This window comes from Lissotriton helveticus, chromosome 10, assembly GCF_964261635.1.
Source record: "Lissotriton helveticus chromosome 10, aLisHel1.1, whole genome shotgun sequence".
NCBI lineage: Eukaryota > Metazoa > Chordata > Amphibia > Caudata > Salamandridae > Lissotriton > Lissotriton helveticus.
In genome coordinates, this window is record NC_136071.1 from 675,019,050 (window position 1) to 675,033,589 (window position 14,540).

Sequence of the window (14,540 nt, forward strand, 5' to 3'; positions counted from 1 at the left end):
ATGATTTGTGATGTATTGTGCTAATACAATTTAGATTAAACTTTACACAGGGGGGGGACTAACATGTGTGCTCATAAACGTGCATAAGTGTCGCATCTTTTTGTTCGTGCAAAATAATAAAATAATTTGTTGTTTTCGTTTTTGTCATTACTAACTGCAGCAAACCTAAAAGAGGCATGTGCTTATTTTGCTTTTCCTTGTCTATGTGATGTCATTTCTACTATTCTAGGTGCACATAAGTTTCATGGATTCATGAAGATTGGTAGATATAAACGCTGCTTTATTTGTTTGCATTTGCTAGGTAACATTAGATTAATCGGGAGGGTTAATTAATCAGTAAACCTAGGGTGGATACAGAATCAACATTATTTCTTACATTAATACTTTTCTTGTGTTTGTTTATTACTAGAAAGCATAAGTTGCCTGCTTTTGGGCCTAGTTTGCTCGAGTTTGCTAAAGCTGAATTTTACTTCTGCAAAAGTCACAAGATGTCCATTCTGAAAAAGTGTTCGTCAAAGCTGCATTCACTAAGCAAATCTGACGTGCTGTCATCATTTTGTCGGACGTGGCCAAGGTCGGAAACCAGTGATAAAGGACAATTTTGTCAGCTCTAACTTGGCACCCGCGGAAGTGAAATGAACACTGTGAGAACATTATTTTACAATTGTTGCAAACCAAGGAAGCTCCTGGTTGCATTCGGAAAAGACAATGGTCTTTAAGAAATGTGACCTAATGGAAGTTTTGAAATGTGGGTGACATGTCACTTGTCACTCTCAACCAATGGGACATCGTGGATTTATGAAAACTTTCCTTCGTTTAGATCAGCTAGCATAGAAAGGTATAAAAAGTCATGCCCTTAGGGATGGGCTGGCTGCTGCTTTCTGACTTTCCAATGAGGGTGAAGTGCTGCTGGACTTTGCGTGGAGCACGTAAGAATCCTCAAAGAACTTTACTTTATTTTCCATTTATTTAGCTTAGCTAGGGACTTAGGCTTTAGAAATGCTAAACTATTAAAGTTTTACTTAAACTTTGAATTTCTTACTTAAACTGTATTTTTCTCATGAAGCTTTTCAAACATGCTTACTTTAATGCTAATAAAATTACAATAATATAATTACATTTTGAAATATCATAATTTAGTAAATAAAAATCTTACTTTTGACAAACAAGCTGGTCTTGATTATTCAGAAGTGCAGGTTACCATTAGCTAGATCACATTGCAAATGGTGGTCGTTTAAATATTTAGGATTTGTTGTAATGACAATATTCTTTCCGCAGATGTATAAATTTGTATATATTTTGTAAATAAGGTGTACATAGGTTTAATCTGACCACCTGATTCAGTAGGCCCAAATATGTCATGTTTATAAATGGGTCCATAAGTTAGTGTAGAATTTTGTTTATAGGTTATGAAGTTGGGTAGCGTTGTTTATGATATATTTTCTATAGGCCGCTGGATCAGTATTAACCATCATCCTTTCTAATTTGAATAGCCTGTCTTCTACCACACTTATTTTTTGTAATAGTTACAAACCTGCCCCAGAAATCCCCCTCCAGCATACGGTCAATTGACGTCCCTACCCTGATCTGATTCAAGGAGGTCAGATTATCCTCACTACCAACACTTGTAGTAGGGGCAGCTAACTCTTTCGTCCCAAATGTCCCTTTTGCGGATTTATTTGGTTTCGTTGTTCCCCGGCTCTTCCTTGTTACAGCAGGGGATTCGTTAATACGATTTGATTTGGTTTTTGCTTTGCGCCCTCTAGTTGTTGTTTTCAATTTAGGACGGGTTAGGTTCCTGCTCCAAGGAAGTGCAGGAAACTCAATTAGACAGTGTTACTGTGACTGGGAGTAGTGACTGACTCAAGAGTTAGGGAAAGCCTTCCTTGCAGGGAGTGAGGCTCAAGAGATAGCCTGTAGATTTGATTTCATTAATAAGAACAGATTCGTCCCTCATTAAAAAAGCATCTAAAGTTCCAGCCACACTTCTCCCCGGGTTTCGTTTTTGCTTATTCATATTTAGCATCTGCGGCATACAGGGTTATTTACTCAATCTCTTATAAAGTGCAATTTTGCTTGTAACAGTAAAGTGGCTAGTGCAGAGTGCAAAATGCAAAACACAGTACAATGTAGAAACACAACCAACAAAGGTAACAAGTTATAAAGGCTCCTCAAGTCTTTAAAAAATCCTAAATACTTGTGCAGTAAATCATTATCATATTAAAAGATAAAAAATGAAAAAGTATTTAGTCATACTCGAAGCGCTAATGTTCAATACAGCATCCTGGCTCGTAGAATAAAGTTATTTGCCATATTGAAAGTGAGTGATATAAGTGCTCCTTAACTGTCAAAACAGGATACTTTGAATGTAAACAGGTGACAATACAATCCGTGAACCTGAGGCAATCTGAAAAAAAGGGAGCAATTAGGTCCTGTGCCCAACATGAGCTCCTAAGCCTGCACATGGATCCTCTGCTTGCAAATGAAAGGGGGGTGGCCCTGCCCTGCCTCTTCCTGTCGATGACGGGAGCAGGATGGGCCCGCCCTTGGCCTGGGCTTCGCCAGGGCGTGGCCTGGGCACGCCCGCGTACGTCCCGCGCTGCGGGAGGGGGGATGCATTTTTATCGTGCCCCTGGGCACGGTGACACAGTGGCGGTATGCAGGCCCCCCTGCGAGCTGTAGTTTACGTTGTGCCGCTCCCCTTACAGCCAGGAAATCAAGAAAACTGCTGTTTCCCTCACTGCTGCAGCAGAAGCTTCCCGTCAATGCCCCGGTGACCTCGGTGAGTCTTTCCGCCAACTTCAAAATTCACCACATCCCACGCTGCGGGAGGGCGGCTGCGCTCTTATTGCACCCCCGGTGCGTTGACGCAGTGGCGGTATGCAGGGCCCCCTGCGAGCTGTAGTTACATTAGGCCGTTCACCTTACGGCCAACAAATCAAGAGAACTGCCGTTTTTCTCAAGGCTGCAGCGGAGGCTGCCCGTCAATGCCCCGGTGACCTCTGTGAGTCTTTCCGCCAACTTCAAAATTCACCAGCGTCCTGCGCTGCGGGAGGGCGGCTGTGCTCTTATCGCGCCCCCGGTGCGGTGACTCAGTGGCAGTTTGCAGGGCCCCCTGGGAGCTGTAGTTTACGTTGGGCCATTCCCCTCATGGCCAGGAAATCAAGAGAACTGCCGTTTCCCTCACGGATGCAGTGGAGGCTGCTCATCAACGCCCCGGTAAACCCGGTGAGTCTTTCCGCCAACTTCAAAATTCACCAGCGTCCCGTACTGCGGGAGGGCGGCTGCGCTCTTATTAGTCTTTCTTCCCCAGGAAGCAGGACAGTCCAACTGGAAGCAGAGCAGCAGTGCAGTCCTTCCAGCAGCAGGGCAGCAGAGTAGTCCTTCTTCTGAGTCTTTCATGTGTCCACACATGATCTCAAGGTAGGTTTGAGGGTCCTAGTTTTATACCCGGTCCCAACTTTGAAGTGGAAGAAACTTCTGAAATGTTATTCCAAAAGACATGTCTGGAACTTCCTGCCTCCGTGCTCTGGCCTTAGGCTGCCTTCAGTCACAATAAGCTAGAGTATATTTCTTTGTGTGCGAGCTGAGACAGTGGTCTTGAAGTGCGAATTGGGCTATGCACAGCTCTGACCTGCCAGGATGACTCATCCTGCCAACACCCAATTCCTCTATAGTGTAGCTGCCAGAGAGAAATACACAAAGGCCAACTGCCAACTACACTTAGTCATGTGACCCAGGAAACAGACTGCAGGCAGCAAAAGGTTAGCACAAGAAACTCCCAACTTCCTAACAGGCATTTTCAGTATTGTTACATAAAATCCAACTTTACCCTTAAAGGAATTGATCAGTTACAATTCTTTAAGCACCAAGCATGACATTTCTATCTGCTCCCAAACAAATGTTATCACTGATTAAATGTAATAAGGTAACCCAATGTTATCCTATGAGAGGCAGGCCTCCTAGTAGTGATGTTCTTCACTACCAGTACATATAAAACTTAAAAGTACATGTTGAATATTTTAAATACAATACGCCCTGTCCTCTATGCTGGCTAGGTCTGAATTTATGGGTGACTCATGTACTAAAAAGGGAGTTTTAGGCCTGGGAAGAATTTTACCAGGTCGAATTGGAAGATTAAAACTGCACACAGGTTGCAATGGCAGGCCTTAGACATATTTTAAAGGGCTACTTAATTGGGTGGCACAATATGTGCTGCAGGATACTGTAACAACCTGCTTTTCTGTATATTTTGGTGCTTCTGTCAGTCACCAGGACATTACTTACCACATCCTTTCTCAGGATCCAGAAAGATACCACATGTCACAATATTTACCCAAGAAAGGAATAAACACTAACACCATATAAGTCCATTGCAGAGGAGCTCGCAAATAACAACAAGTCACAACACCTCCCCATCTGAGAGGGTAAACAGCAAATCCCAACACCGCCCCATCCGAGAGGGTACACAGCGCATGCTTGCTCCTCCTAGCAATGTATTGGATAGAATAATTAGAATTTAGACATCCCTGCTGGGAGCCGATTTCCCTCCTGTATCAACAATTACCTATTAGAGGGGAATCGCCCATCCCTCTGTAAGTACTTGGTATAAAAGGGTCCCGACCTTCCTTCACAAGGAATACAAACAAATTATATGCTCTGGGGATTCTTTATTACATGATAATAGGATGACAAGGAAGAAGAAATAACTAAATATCATAGTAAACATTTATAGCAATCGCCAACAAATACATATACATAAAACCTGAAAATAAAAGGCATAGTTAGATAAAGTTAGATATACATGGAACACCTCACCATAATCTTAGGCATCTTTGCATTCGAAGAAGGGTCCGTCTCTCTTTCCCTCTCTGGTTGGGTCAGGACTCTCTGTTCCACAGTCACGACTGCACCTCTGCACCGTGATGTATCACCAGACCGCCAAACCACCAGCCCAACATCTCACCCTTTCTCGGACCCCCTTTCTCTAATATAGAAAGCAGCTCTCCATCGAAGTTTCTAGCAAACTCCACCTACCGTTCCCACTCGATTCCTGTACCACCTCGTACCAAGAGAGCACAACAAGCAGCTGGCCAAGCGTTTTGCTATGACTCCAGAATCGAGTGAGCACATTCCTCTGATAAGAACCGGTCCTCTCTAGTTTAGCAAGAGTGAATAACAACTAGGAATTAAAACATAACCTCTCACTCAGGCTCAGGCTCAGAAGATGGCTGCAGTTTAGAATATGGAGTTGCTCAAGCATAGGCCTCTACTCCTGCAAAGAGCCAACATTAATATGCAAGAAGGCATAAGATCATGCCAAACCCAATAGGCAAGCCCTGCCATTAAGCAAGACGAAGTCACAAACAGGCCTAAATACCACTATTTTAGGCTAAAATATACTGAGATGGTATTGGGCAATGGTCATACTCGAGCCACTTATCCATAAAAATAGCTCAGTCACTACAGCTACTTAAATGGGTGGCACAATAAGTGCTGCAGGCCCACTATTAGCATTTAACTTACCGGCTCTGAATGTATGGTATACCTCTTTACTAGGGACTTATACATGAATCCATATGCCAATCAGGTTTAAACAAATTCTACCATGTTTTAAAGAGTCACACAAGTACTTAAGCACTAGGTGTCTGTGGTAAAGTACACATAGTCCTAAAGTCAACAAAAGCAAATGTATCAAAGCAGGAGTGGAGTGGCAAAGTGTTTGGTGTTAACCCTACAGAGAGGGCCATGTCCAACATAATTTATTAGAAAAAATACATATAAAAGAGAGGTAAGAGACAGGTAAGAGACAGGGATGTCAGGTCACCACAGGTATTCAAACAGATCTCAAAATATCCCTATTTAAATGCCATGGATATGTAAGGGAAATGGCTTTACATGCAAAAGACGGACAACTGATGCCAATAAGGCTATTACACACGTGGAGAAGATAGCCAAGGAATGTGTAGGTTTTTTAGTTATCAACTGAAGTGAGATATATTTGAAATAGACACAGCATCATTCTTAAGGACATTAGTACATTTGTAACCAGAAGTTTATAACCTAGCTTGAGTTTGGAATTACTAATTTCTGGAATTAATAAAACGTTTCCAGATTAAGGGTCCAATTTGAATCTTGGCTGTCTTACCACTCTTCCGCCATGGTGATGGTTCTTAGTACGCTGCCAAATCGACGGTCTTTGGCCCGCCGTTATTTAGATGCATGCAGGCTGCCTCGCCGCCGACGCAGCAGACTCCAATTCCGATGAATACTACCCCATCTACATCAGGCCCTCTAACTGTGGATGCCCTACCAAGTTCAGCGGGGACGTCCACTCATAATATCAGGAGGTAAGGATGGCAAGACCTATGCCACCACCAGCAAAGAAACCCAGACCGGAATTTCCTCCTGTGTGGTCCTAACATTCAATCTGTGGACTATTTCTGGACAAATTTGCTTTTCAAATGCCAGCAGTATTTTGGCCATTGGACTTCAAACAATTTTGGCTCTCCAACTATGGTTTTATTCACCATGACTAACTTCTTCACTTTTTAGTTTGCTTGTTTTTTTTCACCCTCTTTAATTTTGTCACGTTTAGTACAGTACATTTACAAGTCAAAAATTCATAGACTGGTGTTGTATATCTCAACTCAGTCAATGCATATGTTTCCTTCCATCATAGATTGATAATGAGAAAAACCAAAAGACTTTGCAAACATAGATAATTTGCAAGTAGGTAATGTTTATCTCAAGTTCCCAAACACGACTCCCAAAAATGTTATACCATTCAATCATATACTACTATCTTTATTCGATTTGACCAATGCATGTCTGTCAACATTTGCACTAACATAACAATCCATATATTACACTGATACTCAGATCCAGTTTGCACATTTTCCGTTCAAGACCTTGCCGGCATGGAAAGGGGGTATGTCCAAAACAATAAGATAGAATAGGGCGAATTATCAGGGACTCGTGTCATCAGCTGGAGCCAAATCTTCTGGCTCACATAAGGAATCCAACATCAATAACATCAATAGACAAAAATATGGCAGCACTATATTTTGTAGACACAGGATCATTTCAAACCAGTGCTCCAGTATCTGGTGGAATGTCACAACCAGGTTTCAGTAGTGTGTCACAAGAAGTATGTCCTACATTGATAATGCACATCGTCTGATACATACACTTTTCACACAATGAGGATTTTGCCAATGTGAAGGGATATTACCATGATTTGGCTCCACTACCACAGGTGGTATGAGCAAATCATTGAACACATATTGCCTTGTTGCCATTACACGACAGAGAACAAGTCCAATGTAATCTTCAAATCATACAATCAATCACAGTGCAAGTTGCTTTGGTACGAGATTTGTTCACCCAAAGTCTGTGTTTGTCTTTCCCAGGATCATCCCAGGTTCCCTTTGTACTTGGAAACAGCACCATATATCTCCTCATGTCAAAACTCTGAAGTGTTCAAATGAAGATGACATAGCAAATGAACCTAAACAGTTCAAAACAAAAAGATTACTAATCACACAGAACATTATAGACACATTACAAAGTCAAATTTTGGAGGACACAGTTTTAGAAAACAATCAGAGCTAAACAATATAACTGAACACAGTAGTCAATGTGTCCACACTTTGATCAACAAACACATTTGGCCAGAATTTCCCTGAACTTGCCCTACCTAACAAATTACCACCACATACTTCTCACATCATCCCATCAATAGCTGGTGTAATGGTGAAAGAGATAACATGTAAATATATATTTACACTCACGAGAAGAAGTCAATGTCATCTCGATATAAGTCAACTCCTTCCTCTTCACCACTATCATCTTTATTCGCTTATCAAGACCCTCACCCGGTGGCACCTTATGGTCTCCATCATCTGCGATGTAAGGGATGTTCAGTCGTAGGGCGATGTTGTGGAGCATGCAGCAGGTCACATTGATTGGGTGAGTACTGTAGAGGAGGGGTCCACCAGTTATGCCCAGACAATGAAATCTGGACTTCTGGAGCCCAAAAGCCCCTCCACTGGCTGCCGTGTTCTTCCATGGGCCTCATTGAAACAGGCTCTCCCTGGTGTTGTTGGATTCCTCAGCGGTGCCAACAACCATAGTCAGTTGGGATAAGCTGAGTCTCCTAGATGAAAGACAAAAAATTTCCGAAATCATATAACACAATGCCAGATTATTCAACTAGAAATACCCTAACCAATATAATGAAAGATTGTACTGACCAACAAGCTAATCCGTCTCAGGACCAAGTTGAGACATCGCAGGTGTGTGGGGCTATACCATACGACAAAGGAATCATGGCAAGAGGCAGGGAAATGTGCACAGATGCTTGTGATGTACAAATCCCTTAAGCAGACAACTTGCACATTGATGGAATGGAAGTGTTTCAGATTTCGGTAGAACTGTTTTCCAGCTTGTACTGTCATGAGTTTGACAAGTGGTGTAATAGAAGTGGTATTTCTGTTGTGAGGCTGAAGATCTGGTTCGAGCTGATTACATAAATTCAGTAAAGTTTGCCTATTCAATCTGAAGTTCTTAATTATATCCCCTTCATCCATGGTGGCAAGATCTGGAATTGGGATGTACTTCTGAGGCTGTTGTCTCTTCACTCTCCCGGGTTCATATATCTGCATTGGAAAATACATTTGAACATTTTACACCTTTACCACAGCAATGTACTTGGTAATTAACACTACAGTCATGTAGCTCTCAAATATATGGTATAAATACATATTTAAATCAAACATTTGCTTGCTTCCTTTTATGCTTCACAAATTACATTTATAACCTAATATGAAATGTAAATTTCAAAAAATTGTAAATCATAAATTTCAAATGTAATATTTACACAATCATTTTTTTAGTTTTCCTCTAAAAATACCATCAACAGAGGTGTAAACAACACTGCACTAAGATCGATTTCCAGCACAGTAATGCACTACATATAAATGTTTATTTTTAAAAGAACGAGTGTCCATCAAAGTTTGAATATGTAAACAAACAAGCTCTCATTTTGAGTTGTGGTGACGAACTTAACAGTCCCAAACACACTATTTTAAACTTCTAAAATGGCATGTGCCTGATGTTGCCAATAGGACATTTGGAATCAGATGGGTGCAGCAGAAGTTCACCACGTAGTGGGTGGCAAACTCCATGACGGACACAACCATTGGATATTGTTAGTGAAAGTAACGTGTGAAGGCCAATGACTGTGTTTGTCTACGCTGACGATCGCGTATGTCGCATACATACATGTACACAGTTGTTGGAAATAAATCTCACTTGCCTCCTGACTCTGCTGCCATCAAGACCTCCTCCACTTTTGATGCTGTTTGTTGCATCTGGGAGCAACAATGCCAGTTTGAGCAGGCGAGAGGGCCACTGCCTTCTCGCCAGAGGAGGAGGGGTTGTTGGCACAGGAGGTCCTCTCTCTGTATGGCCAGCACTATAGCTCATCAGATGAACAGGTACATGTCTGAAAGGTATAAGTCAGGTGTCTTCAACAAGTCAAACAAGAGCTACAAGTAGCTCCCAGACAACGTCTGAGGAGCTTGCAGCCTTGAGTTTATTTTTGAACAAACACAGGGTCTCATTTTTCATTTAAAGTTAAGGGAAGGATGTGTTTACTTTACATTATTATCATCAGGCTGCAGACAGCAGAACCTGAAAATGAGCAGCACTCAATCATATTTATGGGCCAGGCTAGGGCCCAGAGGTGAAGAACTGAAGCACAGAAGGTTTTAACTCTTAAATAAAAATCATTGTCAACTCAATATTGGAGCATGAGAACAAAATGATTTTTCTGAGTGCTTTTAAATGGGAGAAAATGAAAATGAAAAGTAACCTATATGATTAACACTTCATTTTAGTTTTCTGCCATTTCAAACTTACACATTTACAAGCAGCAGGCCTTTGGTGCCTAGTGGCCAGTAGACACTGTGCCATATTTATAACTGAAAAATTGTAATTTTTTTAAATGGGAACAATTTAAAGTGAAGAAAACCTTTTCTATGAAACATTAAGTCTTAGGGCCATATAACGACAACGGTGGTCCATAGGACTGCCACCGCCGCGGTCTGACCACTGGCACACTGTGGCACTGTGAGCTGCATTTAGAGTGCAGCAGCCGGGTCGCTACACAGGACCTGTAGGCCTGCTATGAATCTTGGATCCAGTGGCGGTGGCGCAGCGGCCAGCACAATAATATGCTGGTAGTGCCGCATCAGCACCACTGAGCATATTATGAGTTGCCTTTTCAGCACACTTTCAATGGCAGTGAGCAGGCCATTGATAGAGTGACAAAGAGGCATGGCAGGGGCCCCTTACAGGCCCCTGTCGCCTCTGGGCCTGGGGGTGCATGCAGGGTGGCACGTGTTGTGCCCCACTGGTATTGCACCCCCAGTTCCTGCATGGGAAGAAATGCATGACATGGTGCATTGCTTCCTGTGCAGGGAAGTGCTGTGGAGGTGTCACGGCGGTGCCTGTCTAAGTCTCTCCTATGAGCCTTAGACAGCCGCCACCATGACACTACCGCAGGACTGTCCACCCGCCTTGTATTACAAGTGATAGCATTGCGCTCCACAGAAGGACCACCAAACTTGTAATAAGGCCCTAAGTATCTCACTCCACCTTCAATTAAGCCAATTGCGTCTTAATATTATATGAAGCATGTTTCTTCACTTAAAATTCCTCCATTTAAACAAATTAATTTTTGCTTTACAAGTACAGCACCATGTCTACAGGACACTTGGAGCAAGATAAATGGTGTTTGTACATGTGACACTGGGAAATGGGAGAAAATTTAAATGAGTTTGAAGGAATCCATATAAATAACGTTAACCTATCAGTTTAATTTGCTAGACACAATGCCATATTTATAAGTGAAAAATACTGCCATTATTTTAAGTGAGAGTAATTCTAGGTGCAGAAACATTTTGCATATTCTGAAACTTTTTGCTGGACATTTTCTGCGCCTTTAATTTCTCCAATTTAAAAAAAAATGGTTGTATGCTTGGTTTATACATGTAACAATACCACATATGGTGTAAGGTATGTCCTGTGCCACAAGTATATACAACATAGTCTCTCAGTCGCCTGTACACATGTATCCCATTCATTTTTAGGTCTCGCCTAGACGAAAGCAAAGCGAAGCTTTGCTGTCTAGGGAGACAACTAATGTTGTCACTTTCCGGGGAATGTAGACTGCAGACTGTGACGAGCTTGTCCTCCTGGAGATTGTAGCTCGTGAGCGCGCACGTCGCGTCGCCGTGCCTGCTATTCCCATGCACAGAAAGGCTCCCGCACGCATGCGCACATACACACACTGCATACACACACACACACACGCACCCCCCCTTTAACAGACACACGCGCAGACAGACACAAGCACGCACAGACACACTACAACAGACACACGCGCACACCCCACCCCCACTCACCCCTCCTCCTCCGCAACACACTCACCTGTTCTGGCGGTGCTCGGCGTGCCTCTCGGGCGGCGGTTGCGCTTTGCGGGGCACTCTCACCACATGAGAGCCCCGCCTTCTTCATGCGCCCGGCCGCTCTTCACCCGGTCCCACATCTCGGGACCGGGACTCGATCAGGAGCCCTCGGGGCTCCTCGGACAGTGGCTTCTCTCTCGCGCCGCGATGGGGGCGGGACTTCCGGTTGGGGCCGCGCTGCGATTGGCCGGCTGCCCAACCGCTTCCGGGTCGTCGCAGGCAGCGCGGCGGCCCGGCGGGAAGCGGGAACTTGAAGAAACTCCGCTGGAACACACATTCCAACATGTAGCAAGCAGCAGCTACAACAACGCAAAGTGTTTTTTTTTTCTTTTTTGTGTATGAAAACACTTTGAAATATGTGCGCTACCAGTTGTAGAAAACCTTCTCAGTGCAGAGCGATAACGTGCAGCATTAACACCAAGCCTTCACATTTTAAAGAACGACACCTTTTTTAAAGAGGCCGTCATATTTTGACGAACTCTCGTTATTTACCGAATCACATGCTCATGCTGCTGCCTGGTTTGTCTACATGCACACAGGCAGAATCACTCTGTACAAAATGGCTCCTGTTCACTCGTCAGTACGGTCTTGCGCCGCCCCACCTTCCCCCTGCCAAATACATTCATTCCAAATACTGCTTATTTTTATATCAGACTGACTTCTCACATCTGGGATAGCAGGGGCACCTTCCACAGTGATTAGTGATTCACAAAAAATAATTCTCGGCTAGCGCTCAGAAGCCTTGACTTTGATTGAATGACACTGCAGTTTGATGCCCCGCTCATCTTTGATGCTATGCGTTCCAGACACTGATTTTATTAAGACTCACTTGGAGCTCTAAACTGTCACTTGATCTTTCTTTGGGTCATTTCGTTTGCCCGGAAGGACTAACATATCTGTGAAACCCTCTTCTTTTATAGTTTGAGCATCGTCTTCGTTTAGCAGGATAACATTATATATTTGAAAATACAAATATCCGGGAAGAGCAGGGAGCAAATCTCCGCGATGTTGGGCATTCTCCTATCATAAAGGAAGCGTGTTGGTGGGACCTGTGGCATCTAACGCATCATTTAACCCTATATGCGTGGGCACCTACCACAAAAATGTATAGGATGAGTTTGTTCCGTTCCCGTTTTTAATTTGATGTAAAACTCAAATCACTGCACACTCTCTACTACACACTCTCTACTACAGTCACTACTCTCTACTACACACTCCCTACTACAGTCCCTACTCTCTACTACACATTCTGCTACACACTCTCTACTACAGTCACTACTCTCTGCTACGCACTCTACTCTCTACTACACACTCTACTACACACTCTACTACACACTCTCTACTACACACTCTACTACACACTCTCTACTACAGTCACTACTCTCTACTACACACTGTACTACACACTCTCTACACACTCACTACTACAGCCACTACTCTCTTCTACACACTCTATACTACACACTCTCTACTACACACTATCTACTACAGTCACTACTCTATACTACACTCTCTACTACACACTCTACATTATACACTCTACATTACACACTCTACATTACACACTCTCTACTACACACTCTCTACTACACACTCTACACTACACACTCTACTACACTCTACTACACACTCTGCTACACACACGCTCTACTACACACTCTACTACACACCCTCTACTACTCTCTACTACTCTACTACACATTCTCTACTACTCTACTACACACTCACTACTTTCTACTACACTCTACTACAGACTCTCCACTCTCTACTCCACACTCTCTACTTCAATCTCTCTACTTCAATCTCTCTACCTCAATCTCTCTACTTCAATCTCTCTACTTCAATCTCTCTACTTCAATCTCTCTACTTCACATTCTGTATTACACACTCTCTACTACACACTCACTACTCTCTACTACACACTCTCTACTACACACTCTACTACACTCCCTACTACACACTCTCCTACACACTCTACTACACACTCTACTACACACTCACCACTCTACTACACACTCACTACTCTCTACTGCTCACTCTCTACTACACACTCTCTACTACACACTCTCTACTACACACTCTAGTACACACTCTAGTACACACTCACTACTCTACTACACACTCTACTACTCACTACTCTCTCTACTACTCACTCTCTACTACAGTCACTACTCTCTACTACACTCACTACTACACACTCTACTACACACTCACTACTCTACTACACACTCACTACTCTCTACTACACACTCTCTACTACACACTCACTACTCTCTACTACACACTCTACTACTCACTTACTACTCTCTACTCACTCTCTACTACTCACTACTACTCACTCTACTACTCACTCTCTACTACTCACTCTCTACTACTCACTCTCTACTGCTCATGACAATGCCATTTATTTATCTGTTTCCAAAACCAACACATAAATAAAACATTTGTCATTTACAATGCCAAAAGCGCTAACTTTTGCAAAGGCGAGACCGTTGCATTGTAAATGCTTGTTTTTTAATGGTCCTCATCTTCTACCCTGGTCATGCCATTAGAATCTAAAGAGAGCGACACACTGCCTCAGAAATCTGGATAGGAAGGCTTGTTATCCAACCGACCTTACCAATCAGTGATGTCACAGTCTCCAAGACCCACAATCGGAGACCTTAGGAGCAGTAATTTTGCTGCACAGGTATACCTGCGAACTGGACAAGGTCTAACAAGTCTGGGTATGCCAGCAGAGGAAAGGAAAACCGAAGGCAGCATAATAATTGGACCGATGGGGGAAAAAAAAACCAAAAAAAACATATTCAAAGTTGGTTCCACTTCAAAAGGTCCTGGGATCATAGTTAGCAACCGTCTGGTTGACATGAGAACCAAAACTGCTGGGCCAATACTTTAGTTCCAACACACCTCCTCTCAATTCAAGGTTGGGTGTACGTTCTCTAATGTCATACTATCCATACCAAACCGCTGTTTGTAGCTGTCAATGGGAGACTCCGGGAGAGA